Raw genomic sequence first — 21883 nt, 5'->3', positions numbered from 1 at the left:
AATTCATTTTTTTTCATTGGAAATTTGTAATCAGTACTTTTTGGTCTATTCTTCTTACAATCGCGTGCTAGTATCTCACCCTTAACGTATTTCATTCATATATTATTTTCTCAGTGAAACCACTTGCCCGTACGTATATAGACCCTTATACACTAGTATCAGCTCCAAATCAGAAACAACAAATTATTTTTATCGATGATAACATGTTTTTACAAAGCAAATACAAAACACTTCAACTGCATAATCTTTATATTTATACATCATTTCCCGCATTTTCCCGCTCAGATGGCAAACATATTATTATTTAGTTTCCTGAAAAAAATTATAATCCTTAGAATGAGTTTTTAGCTCACCGAGACGAAGTCAAGGGGAGCTTATCCTATACCCTCGGCGGTGGCGTCGGCGTCCGGATCTGGTTAAAGTTTTTGTTGCAGGTCCTGTATCTAAGCTATTACTTGTACTATCTTCACCAAACTTGCATGGATGATGCATCTGGACCTCCTTGTGGACTTGAAAGACTTGGATGCTTAATCTGGGTCCTAAATTTCAGATGCTGAAGGAGGTTAAGGTTTTTGGAGCAGGTTAAAGTTTTTGTTGCAGGTGCCCTTTGATAGCAATGTCTAAGTTACTGCTGGTCCGTATTGTATCATAGGTTGCGGATGCTGGAGGAGGTTAAGGTTTTAATTGCTGGTGCCCTCTGATGATGATATCTTAGTTATTACTAGTCCTAACTTTACCAAACTTGCGTGGGTGATGCGTCTTATGATACTGATGCACCTGACAGGCTTGAATGCTGAATCTTAGCCATAGGTTTCGGATGCTGGATGAGGTTTAGTTTTTTGGAACAGGTCACATGTTTTATAGATGATAGCTTGCATAGTTGATTTAACTATATTATAAATGAAACACAGAGGTTGCTTCAGATGCAGAGCCTGATCTTCATTATCAGGGATGCTAAAGAAATCTCCTACCTCACTTAAACCTGCTTGATAGAAAGATGTGGTTGTTGTTAAATGATATAACATGATTCCTATGATAAAGTATTGTATGATATGAAACACTATTGTTTAATATGATACAATTTAAATCATATGTTATATTGTAAAAAGATATATAATACGATATGATATTGTATCAATTTTTTTGATATTTTATGATAAGATATTGTTCTGTATATTATGATACAATATTATATTATATAAATAGTGCCTGTTTGGGAGGGTAACAGTTGAAATTGACACCCCGAGAAAACCATTGTCAACCGACGCGAAGCGGAGGTTGACAATGGTTTTCGAGGGGTGTCAATTTCAACTGTTATCCTCCCAAACAGGCACTATTTATTTTGTTATACTGAATGTCTTAATTTTTAAGAAAATTTCACTTCTTTTATATAGGAATAACGTGAATTCTACAGCGAACCGTACGCGCATAATTTTCGCGCATGTAACATTTTTTAATGTTACCCGTTGCTAAGTGCGTTGCTAACGCTGAGGGTAATAGAAAGAATTATGAACTGCGTCTTAACCAATCAGATTTCAGTATTTAACATGAAAGTATAACAAGATATTATATTGTATCTATGATATTGTATCATACGATATTGTTTAATATGATATTAGTTTCTGTAATATACAATTATATCACATGAAATTGTATTATATGATATTGTAATATATTATTATCGTATCCTGCGATATTGTATAATATGATATTGGTTTATATGATATATAATTGTATCGTATGATACCATATGTATAATAAAATATTGTATTATATAATATTTTACGTTATCAAATGATATTGTATCATTTGATATGATACAATGTTGTATCAAATTATATTGTATCATATGATACAATATCATATTATGTATCAAATATCATACAATATCATACAATACAATATAATATCATATTATACAATATAAGATCATATGTTTCAATGTTATGATGTATTATGTAATATGATATTGTATCATATAATACAATATTGTATTATATATAATGATGTTGTATTATGTGATCAAATACAATAAAGATTAACACAATACAATGTCATTTCATATTTACAATATCATCTTTGTTTATTACAGTATTGTAATATATGATATATATTGTAAGTATGATAGGATGCAATATTTAATTTTATATTACTATATTGATTTACATATGAACATATGATTATCATACAATTTTTTAACAGATGATATATGATTTGGTGTCAAAACAGAATCCATGAATATCCAAGATCATAAAGTATGATTTTCATATAATATGATAAAGGTGGTCTCATAAAGGTGATATCTCATAAAGGTGATGTCTCATAAAGGTGATGCCTCGTCTCGGTGAGCTTTGTAATCTGTGATTACCTATGTTTTTTTTTTCAAATAAGTAGCACTAATTCTTTATTCTTGTTTTTTTTTGCGTATTCAGAAGTAATTTACAGATCTAGTATTCGTGTTTCCAAATAGGTACCGGTACATGTAGGTATATTAAAACAGTATTCATTTCATTAAGATTATGGAAAATCAGAAGGCAAACAATAATTTTAAAAAACCCAGAAAAGGGGCGGGGGCAGACAAAGAAAAAAGAAATAGAGTAAATTTGAAACTCGATATTTTTTTGCATAGCAAATTAACAGATAAAATAAATTAAAACTCCAATATGCCTCCTGATGACCTCATCAAAATTTGATTTATGGATACAGTTTTTCTGCACTTTTATATTGTGAATAATTTATAAAACTTTCTACAATGAAAGATTTGATCTGAATATGAGTAGTTGGTGATTTAATGTAGCGTCAGATTTTTGACTGTATTTGCAGACAAAATTCAGTTGAACAAAATTTAGACAATAATTAACCAATGAGAATCGTACTTATGTTTTTCTTCGCATGATTAGATAGTTTAATACAAAAATAAATTTAAAACAAAGTGGATAATGGTAGAAAAGATGCACGTATATAATAAGTGGAATTAAAGAAATACTACGGACTGCTTTATAACAAATTGAATTCTCTATAAGAAATTCAACAAGTTTGTTATAACAATGCTGTTTGACACCAACTACCCAAAGTCCAAGCTCTTGTTAAAATGGTTCTAATCAAATTTCAAGAATCCGTTATATCAAATTAACAAACATTTAGTTTGGTACCAAACTCCCGGAGTTTGGTACCGTAGAGTACAACATATGGTAATTTATATAGTTTGTTAGAAAAAAAACCACATTAAATTCACAATGTCAAGACAGTAAGTTTTTATAAATTGTAAATCATATCATAGTTTGAAGCATCTTCGCTAGCGAAGATGAGTTTGAATCATGTTTATGCTTAACAACAATTGCTTCCTATGTTCAAAAGGCAGTGCAGTATCTCGTAATGTTACATATATTCTTCTTTTTTTTTTCTTTTTTTTTTTTATAGAATTTCTGTATTATAATATCACTTTGTAAGATTACTTGTAACTTTTTCTGTATGTATTTGATATAAAGAATATTTCATATTTTCCAAAAAAAATTGATATTGCCAGTAACAATTCTACAGAATCTTTTCAGGAAGAATTGAATACAAATTATAAATTATATGTATAGTGAATATTTTCTTTGGACGATAACATTTAGATTATAATTCTCTGATGAGCTCACCGGTACCGTTGCCGTCTCAGTCTCACTTTAAAGGGGCATGGTCACGATTTTGGTCAAATTTTATTATTATGATTTTATTATTTACAATGCTTTAGAAATGCATTTCTAATGATCAAATTAAATTTGAGAGTCATTCGTAGAATACAATTAACAGAGCAGATCTTGGGGAAAAATTTTTATGATTTTGACAGTCTATGAATATTATTGAGCTTCTCTTTGCGAATTAGAATAAAGGACGTCAATTGACAGCTTGTTTTGGTGAGCAAAATAGACATCCCACCGAAAGTCCAAGCTCTTGTTAAAACGGTTCTAATTTAATTTTGATGTTTGTGAAAAATATATACATATGTAAACCTTGTGATTAATGCTAGAACAATTTGCAATGTTAATTAAATCAAAGTTAATTATTGGATATTTATGGAAATAAACTACAACTATAGATTTTAGAGTACGTATTTACTGTTGCTAAACAAAGTAATAATAATTTTAAAAAATATCATAATGTGATTATGCTGATGTGGAAAGAATTCTTACCAAATATATATCAAGCTCATTGTTTGTTAGTAGTATCAACAAAGAAATACCAAATAATTTTGATGCAAATGAATTTTTTTCCGGAACACTTACACAAAAAAAATAAAATTTAATCATATAGGTACGCGCGTAGAAAAATGAAAAACTTAACGAGAGGAAAGAAAAAAGGAAGAAATAACTTCACGACGGAAAACATAACAATTCATTGTTACAGATCTGATAGAGATTTATTGTGTTGGTGAGCAGGCATTGGTGGAAACATGAAGGAAGTACATTGTGAGTGCGTAAACAATGCGGTTTGTATCGTCATTTGCTTCCGCTTTTATATGTTACAACCGGAAGACCCTTGGCTACAGCTGATAGTGTTACATAAAATGTAAACATTTAGTTTCAATACCGTTCATTTGTTATGTCGTGTATTTATTAATTTTGCATAGACTTGCATTATCCAGTGTCTTTGTCTGTGATAACACTACGTATCGATTTTGTACTATATATAACCCATAATACAAATGACGCCAAATTGAGGCGCCGGCGGGGTTTGCTTATTTATATTTAAAGATTTAATCATACGGTGGCCCAAAATTATATAAATATAAGTAATAAGGAACCATTCTTTGAATATTATGAGGTGATCTGTCGGGGTGTGATCAAATCTATCAACAAGCCTTTCGGGCTTTATTGGATTTGATCACGCCCCGACCAAAATTATCACCTCATAATACTCAAAGAATGATAACATTCCTTATTCCTTATTTATAATCTCCCATTCTCTCTCTCTCTCTCTCTCTCTCTCTCTCTCTCTCTCTCTCTGAGTCCCCCTCTCTCTCTCTGTCTCTCTGAGTCTCTCCCCCTCTAAAAAGAAAACAACATGTACATCTGAATTCATTTAACCTGCATTTTTCAGTCATTGGATATGTTAATAAACATCCCCGTTTTTGGACATGTATCGCAATAAAAATTAAAAAAAAACCTAAAACGTAGTGCACTTGAACCTTAGCCCCTTCAGTTGCTTGATCCGTTATGACTAGTATATTGTGCATGAGCTAGTGCATTAAACTTATATCAGCACAAAGTGTTCATCCTCAAGTTCGCTGCCCTTTTCCCTTGGAAACAGTGATTACAGTGCGTACATGCCATCAAACCTTTATCTCATGCATTTGTTGAATGATGAATATACAAGGTTAAGATTAAGTGAAAATTGCCTTTTATATTTATGGGGGAAAAAAATGATGTTAATATCAGATAATTGTTTTATGGTATAATTTAATTCAATTTAATATTATTATCATATTTAAAAACTCAAAATTGATTTTTTTTCTGATGACTCCATCCCCTCTCTAAAGTTGAAATTTGAATCTTATACAAAACCATTTTTTATTAAATGATTCGTTCGATCTCTTGTTATTATCATTAATTTGTTAAAAAAAGGACGATATCATTTTTGTGGTTAAAACTTGCAGAAGCCCGTCTGCATTCTTCTCGTAAAGCTAGTCACCACTGCGAATGTGTTCGGAATGTTTTCTTTATCGTTGCTAAGTATGTAATATCTCCAGAGGTGCTCGAATGAAAGTTCACGAGACTTCCCCTAGATTTGTTCAGTTCCTGTGAAAATTCGAGCGGAAGTATAAATGTTCGAATAATAAATATTCTGAAAGTACGTAAGTACTGGTCGTTTTTCATATCATATCCTACTTTGATTTATGTTAAAACATGCAAATCTGTAAGATGTATGTCTTATTTCATCAGCTAGTGGTTATTTGAACTACACTAGACTTTGACCAGTGCATGCACGGGTTGACATTGCATATCGGACATTTACGAAATAGGTACATCGACACACCTTATTATTGACATTTACAAAACAAAGCTATAAGCCTACAATAATGCTATTATAATTTCACTACACTTTCCTTAGTTTGAATAATCTAGTAACTGTGTCTCGGGAAAGGCCCTCATCACAGTTAGAATGCCTCCATTATACCCGTTATGTACAGTGTAGCAGAAAATTGCAGAATTGCTCCGGAACGATTTTGGAGAAAGTTAATGAAGTTGGCTTGAAAATACCTTTCAACTAAAAATTTTAATCCATAGAATGGAAGAATTCAACACTTTTTCACCAACATACACATATTTTCTTTTTAAAACTGGGTCCGTAGGACATTATTCATTTTTACGATAAAACATATTCTATCTTCACTCTCCTAACAAATATAATGTAACTTTTTTGCATGTAATCAAATATTTTTTGTCATCACGAAGACAAAAGTAAGTACTTAGTTGAAATGTATATTTGTTATTTTACACTTTCTCTCATAAGAAATCATTAATATATATGAACAGAATATATAGCAAAAGTCCAATGAAAATTTACCCGTATTTGTATTATCATTTCTGAGTTTATTGATAGTGTGGAAACATAAACTAAAGATCCCGTTAGCGTGAATGTGTTGCGCAAGCGCAATATTGTAAAATCCAAACAATCCAGATGATTTCCGGGATTTCTTGAGGAATTTTCGTTGATTATTAATTAGCGAAGCTTAACTGAGAAAAAATAAAAACAAATTGGTAATCTTCAAGTACCAATGATGTTTAAAATATATAAAACAAAAGACAGTATTCTTCCGATTTCTCGGTATTTTTGATATAGTAGTATAGATAGTATTGATGTAAACGATGATTTTCAGAAAAGAGTTATCGTTCGTGTTCAACAACTCTACACGTGGCTGAAGTTATAAACATTGGGTCTGTTTTGTATTAAAACCAAGTATATCGAGTCATTTTCAAGGAAAATTCTGCATAAAATAGTATAGTCTGTTTCACTATTGATGCTATTTCTAGGTCAGGCGCGGATCAAAAATTAATCCTTAGGGGGGATCGCTTCTAAGCATGTTCATTGTTGCAACAGGAGAAAAACCGTATATTTTCTATTATCACATGTATTTCTAGAACTCATTTTATCCACCAATTAATGAACATAAATTTTAAAATCAATAAACGTTCAGATTTTATATTTGACTACAGGTACCTAAATTCCAGGAAATGGATTATAAACACGAGGCACGATTTTTATTGCGAAACTGTAAGGGTAAAATAAAACCATGTGTTCTATATTTAAATGACAATAACATTCGCAGGGGTGTAGTAATGGTGAGAATATGTACGAAAAATCGTACCGCATGGCAATTTTTTTTTTATTTTACGAAAATATCATGCATTCAAATTGCAACTTTCCCTATTGTATTTTGCTCTGATATGTTTAGATATATATAAAGACGCAATTCATTTCAGAACTTTTATCATAAATCTTGTAACTGTTTTAAAAATTCTGGTAACCATACTAAAAACAATTCAATATTGCAATCAAAGAATATTCCACAAGATTTTCAATCGTGTAAAATAGATTTCTACCTTCATTATTATCAAATCTTACACTTCCATCACAAATTATTTTAACAGTAGCGACTAGTTTCAAGAAAATGTAAAATTAGCATGGATTATCTTTATTCTAATAAGTCAGGCCTGTGTGTGTGTGTGGGGGGGGGGGGGGGGGGTTATCAAATGAACCAACAGATCTTACTTAATTTTTTTTAGATATTATTTGTTTAGCTATAAACTACCATTTAGTATAGAAAACGTCCATATATTTTTAAAGCTTTAAGATTCTGACATTTGGCCACAACATCTTTATACAGAGTTGTTTGTCTCCAGGAGATTAGACTTCGTACACTCTAAAAATGGCAACGGGCATCTAGCCTTCTTAAAGCTGAACACCGCTCGTAAAGAGGCACTGTCCGCCATATTTCTCTTTAATCACTGCTGTCCCTACAACCCTTATATAAGGGACAGACCTCTAAACAGTTCAAAGTACTTCGCTGTAGAGGTCTCACCTGTGTGGACGTACATTTTGTCTCCCCGTATTACTCGGTCGCGATGAAATCATCAAAATTTACGCACCTTTTTGAAGCCAGGAGAATACTAACATCAAATAAATTGGTCAATGCATTATTTACGAACAGAAAATGAACATAAGATAAGAAAAAAATGCATAAAATCTAAAGACCACGAAAGGAATACTACATGTCGGCCACGAGGTTCAGGTGTGCAATCGGGTGTAACGAAATCGAAGGGTTTATATACCAGGTATCTGTGTGACGGTGCCTATTTACGAGCGGTGTTCAGCTTTAAGGTGGCTCAATACACCGTGAAATATTTTCTCAATTCAGCAGAAAATTACTTGATTATGATAGATGTCTTTATGGATAAGAAGTATTTAAGTCCAATAGGCAAAAGAAATGTGCAATTGTGGATGAAAAATTACATTTTCAATTTTTTTTTTTTTAGTTAACATGAACAAAAGCTCCAGCCGGATTGGAACTCATGATCTGCGACTTAGAAGCCCAATACTGTATCCACTGAGCTACGGCGATATACAACACAATTGAACGATATGAACAATCAAACATAACATTTAAAGTGTAGGCGTAGTGAGGTACCTCAAGATTTCTGCTAGTTGCAAAACCAGCTTCACAGGAAATTTGGGTTCCATAGTCCGTCAACCCAAACCCGTGGATCTACTATACAGTTTTGCAGCTAGATTTTTGACAATATACATACACCTTTCTAGTCTATTTCTCCAATATTTCTTATACTTGTAAATTAATTAATATTTTAGCGCACATTAACATTTAATTAATTTTCGCGATTTATCAGCAACATACAATTACTGATTTGCAATGGCTGATATTTGTGGTCGAGCTAGGCAGTGTATAAACTCACAATATTTGTACATCCAGCAAGTATGATTTCCTTTATTTTTTACGTAGGCTGACTGTAATTCATTGCTCAATAGAAACGGACAGGACTGAAATCTACAATATCCAGTTCTAACCAGCTATTGATTGGTCGAAACCGAAAATCGCGGACTGCACGAAATAACCATGATGATGCCAGACTCAAATTTCCATATAGAAGATTTGGCTATTTCTTTTATTCAACGTACTGATGTACTTCAACAATATTTGAGTTTAAATAAATTTTCTTACTCTTTACGATCAATTTAGTAAGTTGTTAAAAGATAGATTTAAATATAAAGGATAAAATGATTTCTTTAATGATTCATGCGTGTTTTGAAGGTAACGATCATTGCGGAATTTTTTTTTACATAACCCGATTTTTTTTACCCCGCTTACTAGGGTTAGTAATATCACTACCTTCATACCCACATGAATCACCAGGAAAACGGAATTTGTTGTTTAAATAAATAAAGACGACGTAAAATAACACGTTTCACAGTATAACATATTAAATTTTGCAGTAATAAGAATTAATCATTTTAATTAAACCTACTATAGCAAACATTTTTCTCACACGCGAATATATTGATTTACAATATAATTAGAGAAAAAAAATGTAGCTTGTGTTTGATTTTGCTATAAAATCAAAGAATTTCACCCTAAAATTCCCCCCTTTAAAATTGTTGACTCAAAAGTAGGTCGCAACATGTCTACTTTTCTAAAACACCCGACTGTGTATATATTTACCTAATATTCGTCAGGGCCTTACTGACGCTGTTTAACTGGAATGTAGAAACAATTTTTACCGGCAAAACACAGGTACGGGTTTATATAATTATACTTCATTAATCGACGACCGTCAATTTTTGGGGTTAATGCCCTCAGGTTGTTTATTTATAGTGTAGGTAATTCTATCTCCCCAGCAGTGCTATCTCTAGCTTTGCTACAGAAATAACTCGCACAATAACACGGGTCGCGTGCTGCTTGACAGATGAAATGCCTCGTCACATTGTCGTACATGTAACATTGTGTATAAACTCATTAACAAATGGAATTTGAACTTGATTGAACTAAATAAAATATCTGAAAGAGAAATTAAAGTCGCGTACATTGTATATCAAAATAACTACTCGACTATATAAGACTATACACAGGTCTATTTTTATTTATTTATTTTTTCTTCACTTATTTTAATTTAATCTTGATCTTTCAATATCTGTGATTTTTTTTAAAGAATTGGCATTAACAACAACTATACCAAAAAATTGTAACTTAAATGTAACTTAAAACACAAAAAAACAGAGCTATAAATTCTAATTTATCTTTTTATTTACAAGTCTAAACGTCGAACGGTGAAAACGCTACATGAAGTACATATTTTGGCATAAAATGACAATGTCTTCGGTTACACAAAGCGTGAATAGGAGTAAAGTTGCAGAAAATGGTTTGAAAGAAATTATAATATTAAAGGCATATCAAAGAGATCTTCAGAGATTTCTACTCTGGACCCCGAAAACGATATATATAACAAAGACCTTTAAAATATTTTTGAAGAACACTTCAAGTTTTGAAGCAAGCTAACATAGATACATATATTTAATAAAAACAAGAGGCCCATGGGCCACATCGCTCACAAGATGCTAGTAGATTGTCAGTCTGTGATCCATGTAAGCGTTAGTGTAGAATCATCATTGTTTGTGATGGCCAAGTACCGGTGGATACTACTTCTCATCGAAAATAACTTGGTGCATGTATTCAAAAATGAGCATTGCTTAGCAGAACATTTCTTTAATTATGACAAAATCATGTGTGTTGCTTGAATGCAAATTAGTCTTCCTAATATTTTCCGTAACTTTTTCAATTGTGAACCATGCTTTTACAAAATGCATAAAACTTGAATAATCTAAGAAATGGACTCAATCTGAAATTTGAATATGTGAACAGAACACATGATGGCTATGCAACTAACTTTTACTCATGTATTCAGGCACGTAGCATCAGGGGGGGGGGGGGCAGGGGAGGGGGGGGGGGGGGCGGGGGGCAGGGGAGGGGGGGGGGCTAACCCCCCCCCACACTTTTTCTCGCAGCAACAGATTTTTTAAAATTTACATATAAAAAAATGAATTTTAATGGAGTTGGCCCCCCCACTTTTTTGGAAGTAAGTAAAAAATTGATATGAAAACAAGGAAATGAGGAGTCAAATTGAAGTTATCCATAATCCATGTCAACCCTGAATTGATAAATACTACCTACCATATCCAGTGAAATGGAGTACCCTATGTGCAAAATTTTGCCAAAAAATGACTAAGTTGGAAAGCTGGTATTTTTTCCACAAATTATCAGAAATCAAAATCCTAGCAATATATGCACACCTCTGATATATGTACATGGACAATTGATCTGCAAAAGAACAATTTCCTATCTTGAAAACTGTAGGATGAGTTATCTGTACAACGAGGGTACCCTTTCAAGCAGCCGGCCGCCTACCCACCATTTTCACCATTTTAATAACCGGATTTTTCCATTGGAAAACCCGGTGAAAAATTGTTTTCTTCCCATATATATAATTAAATACAGATGCACCACAATTTCATGTTCTATTTAAAATAGAAGATGAAATTGTGGTGCATCTGTAGTTATGTTTCATTCAAGACTTACAATGTACAAGTACATTTAACTAAATCCTTCAGTTTGGAGAAATTTACGGTTAGGTCGTGGCCAATTCTATACTAAATGTATATCAGTCTAATGGAAAATTAAAGTATGGAGTTATTCCTGCACTTTATTATAAAAAAAAAAGACAAAATATAACATGACATTGCAAAAAAAGAATTAATGAAACTTGAACCACAGTATTCTGTTTCATTTGTTGCACAATTAACAAACTCCAATTCATTTTCACATCCCTTAAAATTCTTCAGATATTGGAGACATCAGGATTATTCCTCCTACAACCAATTATGGTGAATTTTGATGGGATATTGAGGACATCTGAATTGCTCCCATTTTGCACACACCTTCAGAATAGCCTCTCTCGAAAATTCTAAAATATTGAAAAGAAATGCATTATTTGAGGTCTGTGGGCTAAAAAACTAACCTGAACAACAATGCCCAAGTTTTTTCAAATGCAAGTATTACCATTGCATCATATTTACATGTCTTAGATCCTTATTAAGATTCCATTTAGACCTTCAGGGTATTAATACAATTCTTTAACAACCACCACTTACATTTCCTTTTTTATCTTAAGCATTTAAGGGCAACATCCTTTATTTTATAACAACTGGAAGATGTATGGCCAAGGATACTTTATAATAAATAGGACAAAGGACTATATATGGTTTGAGCCTAAAATGGCCCCCTAAAATGAACAGTGTCATTTTACTGTAATTCTTCGTTTTATTTGTACAAATATACGTATGAAGTTTTTTCATATTTTCATTTTGATTTTAGTACCCAGAATTTAAAAATATGACATCATAAAGTTTACCTTTTCCCGCCATTTTCCCATTTTTAGCATAAAATGGCTTGTTTTTAGGTAGCTTTTCTTTAAGGAAACATTGAGCGACTGCTTGAACAAACAAAATATTTTCACCAAAGATGTATCTATCCAATACTTATAAGTGACAAAAAGTTTGTTGCTGTTCAAAGAGTCGCTCTATATTTCCCATTCGAAAAAAGATAAGAAAAATGTCAATTTTTGATTGATTTTGATTAAATTATAAGAATAGCGTCACTTCTGACGTCATATACTGCCAGTGAGTGCATATAAATCAAATAAATAGGTGAGAAACATATTTCATGTCAACTCTTTTATAAAATAACACAACAAATTAATGTACCTGAATCATTTTAAAAATAGCGAATTTTGGGGGCCAAATTTGACTGATATCATATATAGTTCTTTTGCCACAAGGTTCTGGAAATACGGTAAACATTCAAAAAAGCTTACAAATGCTATGCAAATAGCCATACCATGTGTTTTTTAAACATTCAGCTCATAAGACCAGAAGGACAGGAAAACCAAAATATCTGAAAGACTATGGTGCCATGACTTCATCCTTTGGGGACTTTTAAATATAATGTATTTTAACATACACTAGCATCATATTTTGAATATTTGTTTTACTCCTGAAAACTGTCTGAAATGTTCAAATACAAATAGACTTTATAATTGAGAAGTTTAATAAGTAGTAAGTAAATAATACTTGCCTCTTCCCTGAACATTTTGCTACCATGGCGGTTTTGGACACAACCAAGCCAATACAGAAATTCACCCACCTCTGCTCTATCTTCCGCTTTCATCATGTCGAAAGGTCAGGTATAGTGAATCTTTCCTTCAGTTTTGAGTGGAAAAGTTATGTTGCGATGTTCTTTTGGCATTTTCAGATAAACGAATATTAACTGTAAAGTGTATTAAAATAAAGTAAAGTTTTGTATAAAAAACATCTGTTTTGTATATCTAAACATCTAGATAAAATAACATCTAGTTATAATTTAATATCAAACTAAACAAGATATCTGTTAGCCAATGCTCACTAGTGATACCCCCGCTCTGATGTGAATATGCAAAATAAGCAAAGTCGACATTTAACAGAGAGCTGGCATCCGATTGGTACAGAAATATATCCCACAATATGGAATGTCAAAACAAATAGTGTGTTAAAATTTCAAGCATCTGCGATAAATAGCTGCTGAGAAATCTTTGACCGAAATTTGTTTGAAAATTTTGGCTAAAAATAAACAAAGTACTCATTTAACAGGAAGATGACGTCCGATTGGTACAAAAATATATCCCACGATATGGCATGCCTTAACAAACACTGTGTAAAAATTTCAAGAATCTGCGATAAATAGCTGCTGAGAAATCTTTGACGAAAATTTGTTTGAAAATTTTGGCAAATAATAAACAAAGTCATTATTTAACAGGAAGTTGACGTCCGATTGATACAAAAATATATCCCACAATTTATCATGCCTAAACAAATAGTGTATTAAAATTTCAAGCATCTGCGATAAATAGCTGCTGAGAAATCTTTGACGGAAATTTGTTTGAAAATTTTGGCTAAAAATAAACAAAGTCGTCATTTAACAGGAAGTTGACGTCTGATTGGTACAAAAATATATCCCACCATATAGCATGCCTATACAAATACTGTGTAAAAATTTCAAGCATCTGCGATAAACAGTTGCTGAGAATTCTTTGACGGAAATTTGTTCAAAAATTTTTGCTAAAAATAAACAAAGTCGTTATTTAACAGGAAGTTGACGTCCGATTGATACAGAAATATATCCCACGATATGGCATGCCATACAAATACTGTGTAAAATTTTTAAGCATCTGCAATAAACAGTTGCTGAGAAATCTTTGACGAAAATTTGTTTGAAAATTTTGGTTTAAAAATAAGCAAAGTCGTCATTTAACAGGAAGTTGACGTCCGATTGGTACAAAAATATATCCCACGATATGGCATGCCTTAACAAACACTGTGTTAAAATTTCAAGCATCTGCGATAAATAGTTGCTGAGATAAATGCGACAGAAATTTTTGTTACGGACGGACAGACAGACAGACAGACAGACGGACGGACGGACAGACAGACAGACACACAAGGGTAAAACAGTATACCCCCTCTCCTTCGGAGCGGGGGTATAATTAATATATTACTTAAGAAGTACATGTACCATCAAATCAGGTGCAAAACACTTCTGTTAAATTTCAGAAAACAATTATTTGATTTTAAAGTTTAATGCACTTTGTCATCACACGTTTTGCCAGGTTTAACACCCCCGCAGTTAACTAAGTTATTCTTTACAAAGCATAGGATACATTACGCCATTACTCAACACTTATGCATTGGGAACTACAGTTTTATTCACTTTATAGGGAGTACTTGACTATGAAACTTAAGTTCATGATCAATCGCCTAGTTTAAATCTCTGTTTTTAACAACATGATGTTAAGTACTAAATTTTGTGATTCCGTTGTTTTGTATCAAATCTTGAGAATATAAAATCGTGAGCACCAATTTTTGTGTTAAAATTTCAACAGTTCAGTAGTCTCAGAAAAATAAAAGCGAGATTTTTAAAATCTGCCAGAGTTGCTTTTCGTGATTTTACATGAATATTAATTCCTCATGTTTAATAAGGCCTAACAAAAAGATAAGTTTGTTTCCGCTTTCCTGACCGACCCTAACTTAAACCCGCCGACCCAAATTTTTTTTTGAGTTTTGTCGTAAATTTCCGATTTAAAAATTTAAGTCGTAAAAACGCTTATAGAACTTATTCAGATGTCATCAGTGTTGTATAGATGTTTGTTATTAAAAAATGGCAGCACATGTTGTGTCGTGCCAGTTGAGCTCGAGAAATGTTCCCACCAGCCGGGGGAAAAAAAAAAGCCTACCTACCGACCCTAATTTTTTTCAGCCTGAAAGCGGAAACAAACCTATTTTTTTGTTAGGCCTAAGGAATCTACAGATAGTCGAATATCTACAGTATCACTTACTTTGGTTTCCATGCATATCATTCCCAGGGAAATTGGATACATTGCAGAGGTCTTTGCTTGTGCAAATACGGTAGCTGAGATCCCACCTGCCCAAGAACATAAGAGTCAAGTTGTTCTTCCAAACATTCAGATGAAACATTGTTGATTGGTGTCCCTTTTACCTACGAATAAGAAAATATCATAGAAATTTCACGCAACTTCAGCTGTACAATCACAGATTCTATTCGTGAAAACAATTATATCTGATACATGAATAGGATTTGAAAAACAAACTATGGCATTTTAGTAACTATAAACAATTGTTAAATGAATGTAAATCTTTTTTTTGTAAAAGGTAAATCAAAGGCCTGAAGGTAGCTAAAACATATCACTACAAGTTGTTAAATATCACCATTCTACACATGGGGAAAGTAGCGTTTTTCCTCATTCAGTTGGAAATCGTCTTATTCGTTTTATCAAGTGATAAAATATGAAATCTGTTCTTAGCTATAGGAAGACAGCAACTTTTAAATTGAAGTACGAACTGTTGTTATGTAAATTATATCATCAGTTGACTGGTCCTCTGTCATTATCGTATGTACATCGCATTGCAGGCATAGCCAGTCTATCTCATCTGCGTATTAATCTTTGTTTAGTTCTTTCATTGATGTTGATGTTTTTTTCAATGTGTAAAAGAGATATATGTTGTAATGATTTATTGATATTTTTAAAACGAATACTGAATATATGTTCCTGGTTGATAATACGTAACAATCAGAACGGCACTATATATTTATTGGCGCATTGATACTTGAGTTCTGTGACGCCGCTTGTATATTACATATTAAAGCCGAGAGAACTAGTGAGCTGACAGCAATGAGGCTACACCGCTGATAGCGATGCGCCTCAATAACTCTAACAATAATCTTCGTTCAAAAAGAAAAAAATTATAACAAAAACTGTCACTAATTATATAATAGATGATTTTTCAGCATCATATTTGACCCACATACATTTTTTCCCCAAAATAATGCAAAAATCAGACCATGCAACATCAAAATGCTAAACACTTTACTTTAAATGACTTTTGACAACTACCTGGCCCTGTCATCACTTGCTTTCCTCAAGTCAATATTCAGCCTCAAGTCTGAGTTTTTACCTTAAATTCATGTATTTTTTTTTTAAATTGAAGTGAGAATTGCAGAGTTGAAAGAATTGAAAATTTTAGTGATGGTGAGCCCAGATTTGTCTAAGGAAAGAAAATTTAAATCAATTACCTCAACAATGAACAGCAGTCTACAATCCTCTAGGGTTCGCCCTGCTTGTGGTATTGATGCTAATGGGTATGCAAAATCTGGAGTACTGGTCATTAATTTATCACCAACCACAATGGTTTTCCCTACTGTTCTTCTGAAATAAAAAAAACAACAACAACATAGATCATCAAAGGTTGCAGAAATCACCTCCTTTCTGCTCCTTTATGGGACCACATGAACAGCATTTTAATTAATATATAATATATAACTTTGTAAAATCCAGATATTTGATGGGTTTTTTTAACATGTCAATATTTGCACCTACAGTGTGTGTCTAAACTGTCTATTCTTAAATCTGCAATGCTAGAATATATCTAAATACATATTTTCATTAATTTGTTCATAAGAAATAAAGTTTTAAGGACCTACATGTTAGTTTCAGTGGCCTTTAACTGAATGACATTTCTAAAATATACATACGTTTTTCCCAAAAAGAAAAGTGCTCCAAACGTTTCACAAAGATTTTGGTAAACCATTTTTTAAGTACTTCTTCCAGAATGTTTTATTTCTTTGTGTTTCCTTTTTCTTCGTTTTTCTTTTGATGGACTCCTTTGACTTTGCAAACAGATTCGCCCATCTTCAGTTGGAAACAGAATCGTTTTGATAACTGACAGTGTAGAAGACAAGAAGTCCTTATCTCCAGGGAACCATTTTCTGTTCAGCCTTTACAAATAAAAGAAAGGAAAAAATCTGAGAAGGCTGGGTGCTCAACAAATTAACTCTCAGAACTACCTTAGATTTTTAGATATATTTTGAAGTTATAAGCTATGAAATATTCACATTTACAACTGTCTTTGTCTGTGATAACATTACAAATGAATTTTAAAATTGAACCCTAAAACCCAATAACTTCATCAAACATGAGTGACACAAAATGTGCGTGCCAAATGCAGTTTGTTGGGGAAGTATGAGCTAGAGTGGGAGTGATGGAGATATATAGAGTAATATTAATTTTGTAATGTTAGACAGATAGACAGACTGACTGATCACTACAGACTGATTGTTATACAGCAACAGCGGGGGTATCTTAATTATTTGGAAAAACGAAACTAAACAAAAACAATGAGGTCTTCCATTGGAGGCAGAACACTGTAATAATGATACATGTAACTGTACAAACATATAGTATTTCAGAATTTACATAGAAATTTAAGAAATTCATGGAAATAAGGCTTTGAGTACTTTCCTAGATTTTTGTCAACCTTGTACTGAATCATCTTTTTTTCCATTTATCTAAAACATTATTTAGAGTATGGTAAGATTTTATCATCCCTTACCAGAGTATGGTAAGTTTTAATCATCCCTTACCAGAGTATGGTAAGTTTTAATCATCCCTTACCAGAGTATGGTAAGTTTAATCATCCCTTACCAGAGTATGGTAAGTTTAATCATCCCTTACCAGAGTATGGTAAGTTTAATCATCCCTTACCAGAGTATGGTAAGTTTTAATCATCCCTTACCAGAGTATGGTAAGTTTAATCATCCCTTACCAGAGTATGGTAAGTTTAATCATCCCTTACCAGAGTATGGTAAGTTTAATCATCCCTTACCAATCAGTAAGATCCAGATCTCTGTCAACTCTCTCTGCCCTTTCTATGTCAGATCTTATATCCTCTATAACGTCGCCTTCTAAACGCATCTTGTCCACAGGGGACCTCTTGATGCTGTCAAATATTTTATCAAAGTCACAAGAAAACAACAAACACTTCTTAGTAAAAATGCTAAACTTTGCAACAATATTTTCAAAATTTGGATAATTTCTTAAAATGCCAGTTTTAACATGATGCTCTTTAAATCTATGTATTGCCATTCAGTGGTCAGATAAACTCCTTCTCTTCCATCTCTTAATCTTTTGTCTGAATAGTTCGTGTCAGTGCTATCATCAACTTCCTCTGAAGTGCTTGTGGTTTTACATTTGTTTGATGAAGATGATCTTAAAAATGATGGTTTCCTTTCAGCAGAGTTTTCTTTGCACTGTGTTGTCTCACTTTCTTCAACCTTTATAAAAAAACAAATTAAAATGTTGGATGTATCAAGACATATATTGTAGATATGCTGACTAATATATTGAATTTGATGTGTTGAAACGCCACAAATGCCCCCGCAGACAGCCAAAAGTTCAAATGCCATATTTACCGGTAGTTTTATAATTGATTTTTCTCTTAAGCTCAAGGGGCATAACTGTCAAAATCATCAGACCTTGACCAAATATAGTCTTGACCTGTATTTTCTGATAAAAACCTGTATGTGCAATTTCAACTTAATAATATATATTTCTTTCAACATTAATAGCGCAGAAACTAAAAAATTTAGGATTAAGGGGCATAACTCTGTCAAAAATCATTCAACTTGCCAATGGATCAAATTTCACCTTAACCTGTGTATTCCTATGACATATTAAAATTCAAAATTAGAGTTGAATGTGTGCAACTGTTGCCAAGATAATGAACAGAAAGTTAATGATGATGGAACAAGGTAAAACTATACTTGCAATATGCACACTGACATTTTATGGCTGGAAGCATATATACAGTACTATTACCATGATTGTCCTTTTTAAAACTTACTCCAGAGGATGAAGATTCGCTTTGTTCTTCATTTTCAACTTTCCTTTTCTTCTACCAATACTTCTCACTGACCCTGCTTTCATATGTGATGACATAACTCTGAAACAAAACAAAAACTTTGGTAAATAATGATCAAAGAGGTCATCTCAATAAGCATCACCTAGTATATTGGGGCCATCATCATATATCATATCAAAAACTGTACCATTCCCTCTGACAAAGCAATAATTACCATTTATTTAGATATTTATAAAGTTTGACTTTCCTTATAATTTTCATCAACTGGTGCTTTATCATGTTATTAATCAATTTTTAAATATGTTGATTTAGTACATGTACCATAATGGCATGGTATTAATGATCCTGACAGGTTAGTTTGATGCTCAATCAGCGGACACGAACCTTGTGGACATACTCCTCCATGGAAATTTTTCATCAGCAAAACAATTTGTAGCTCCCCTAGCTACTAAGTTATGTTACTGAAATTTAGTGGTACCATTGCTTTTAATTTTGACAATATTTAGCATAAAAACGTCATCCCTAACATAAAAAAAATTGGGGGAAAACCAGGAAGGAAAATGTATTGCAGCATTGCTTATGCAATACATCTAATATGCTTTATAGGCCATTAGCACTAGCTTTTGCATCGTCGGAAACCCACGGCCAGTCTCGCATACGCTTACTGTAAGCGTATGCGAGACTGGCCGTGGGTTTCCGACGATGTAGCTTTTGGTATAAGTGCTTTCATTGGAAACTGGTCATATTGAAAGTGATTTTTAAAATCACAGCTATACATTTTCTCCTGAAAAATGTAGACCTTGGCAATGACAGTATAGCAACGTATTGGTGTATAAATTATGAGTTTTGTGACATTTTGCCTTAACTGATTGAGTTGTTTATGCAATGACTTCATAACCCTTTCACATTATGTGCTGTAACATTACAGTTCTTAATTTCATTTAACAAATACATGTAGTTTAAGAATGACATTGATGAAACAATTGCTGTAAAACATTTTTCACAAACAGCATAATCTTAATGAATATCATATATCTGGATCTACAAAAGTACAACAGTTACTGTGAGTGTATATTCATTTGTTTCCGCGTACGAGATGTCTATGGCGTGACGTCAGATGGCGCGAGCGGTTATGTCGGCCCTTAGTTTTCCCGAGTTTCTTTGTTGAGGACAGACGTGTCCTGATTTGTGGCAATAGCTACAATGACATCTTATGGATAAACTAATACTTAAGCACTGTTAAGGTTTCATTTACTTAGTAATTAACATTGCATTTACCAAACGTGGAGCCTTCACGTACCCGCGATCGACCCCATTACCAACTTACAAATTTGATAAGTAAATACGCTGTAGGTGTTGATAATAAGGCTCATGACCAAAACAATAAAATTTACCTGTACTTATACTCACAGTGTTGAATTTAGATGACAATGCAATAAACATTAATCAGTTTCATCACGATACTTTTACATTCCTAGGCGGTTCCATCAAAAGGGTGGACAGGTATTTGGCAAGTCGTACTTAAACAAACTCGGTCCACTGTTGATTAACGAGGCCGGGTCTAATTTGTTCTAGCTGCCCTAGATTTTTGAATGAAATTTTTAACATGAATTTCTACTGATATAATTATTATTTTAAGATAGAAAAATAATACATTTACCACACCGTTTGTTTAATGGGTCATCTCAAAGTTTGTTAATTTTTAACATAGGACCCTATGGGATTTTAATCAATTTTGCACATTTTTTACAATATTTTTAAACTTCTGCCCTAGGGATTTCTTTTTCTGTTCTACATATTAAAGTTATTGCTAAAAGGCATCAAATGGTCAAATAAAAACAACCTTTTACCTCCTTGTTTGTTCCAGGGGTCTTATCAAAGTTTTTTTTTTTGGTATGCCCAATTTCCCAGTTTGTCTGATAATAGCTATTTTTTATTTGACAGAGGCGGAAATGGTGATCTTTATAGTATCATTAAAACATTCAGACATATTTAAGTAATAAATAAATATATAACATCACATAATATGTAAACGGTGTGACCGTTGGACCGAGCGCAGCTTTAACACAGTTGAGTTTGATTTTTGTAGAACAAAATTTATTTGAAACGCACACAGTAGGATCCGCTTGGTTGCCTACACATAAAATTATCATTAGCCGAAGTTTAACTAAACGTCGCGTGCTCAGTCTACATTGTGACGTCATATTTCAGACGTAAAACGTTCAAGTTTTGTCTTCGGAAATAGCCGAAGAGAGTTACGTGATTCCAAAGTTGTTTTTATTTCTTCTTTCATATTGTTCATCAATTAAATTCATATGAATGCCGCTGTAATAAAATTAAATATTTTATTAAGTATCTAAAAGATCAGTTCCTTGATCAGTTGATGTTAATGTTTTTATTTTCCATCTGATAATTTGATAAGACATACACAGAACAAGTCGTGTTTCTTGATTGAAGCACTACTAAACTTATCTGGTTTCCTTTTTAATTTCTTTTAATTCAAATAACCTTCTATTGAAACACTAGA

At 32.6% G+C, this 21883-nt stretch overlaps 2 long non-coding RNA genes across 5 annotated transcripts; one reads left to right on the top strand and one right to left on the bottom strand.

The window, feature by feature from the left end:
• Positions 1–5583: 5583 nt before the first annotated feature.
• Positions 5584–9277, top strand: LOC136274784 (uncharacterized). Of its 2 annotated transcripts, none has more exons than XR_010713212.1 (2): positions 5584–5832; positions 8520–9277. It is a non-coding gene; the product is annotated as an uncharacterized lncRNA (long non-coding RNA). The 2 variants fall into 2 exon arrangements; XR_010713211.1 differs by having other exon boundaries at positions 5584–5836.
• Positions 9278–11733: 2456 nt separating this feature from the next.
• Positions 11734–20850, bottom strand: LOC105323149 (uncharacterized). Of its 3 annotated transcripts, none has more exons than XR_010713209.1 (8): positions 20751–20850; positions 19339–19437; positions 18322–18769; positions 17192–17434; positions 16733–16865; positions 15477–15637; positions 13184–13375; positions 11734–12014 (listed from the first exon to the last, which is right to left on the bottom strand). It is a non-coding gene; the product is annotated as an uncharacterized lncRNA (long non-coding RNA). The 3 variants fall into 3 exon arrangements; XR_010713208.1 differs by having other exon boundaries at positions 20767–20850; XR_010713210.1 differs by having other exon boundaries at positions 18322–18435; positions 20767–20850.
• Between the last annotated feature and the right edge of the window lie 1033 nt (positions 20851–21883).

The sequence above is a fragment of the Magallana gigas genome, chromosome 4 (assembly GCF_963853765.1).
Source record: "Magallana gigas chromosome 4, xbMagGiga1.1, whole genome shotgun sequence".
NCBI lineage: Eukaryota > Metazoa > Mollusca > Bivalvia > Ostreida > Ostreidae > Magallana > Magallana gigas.
Note: the sequence above shows the minus strand (reverse complement) of the source record. Positions and strands in the feature narration are given on the sequence as shown.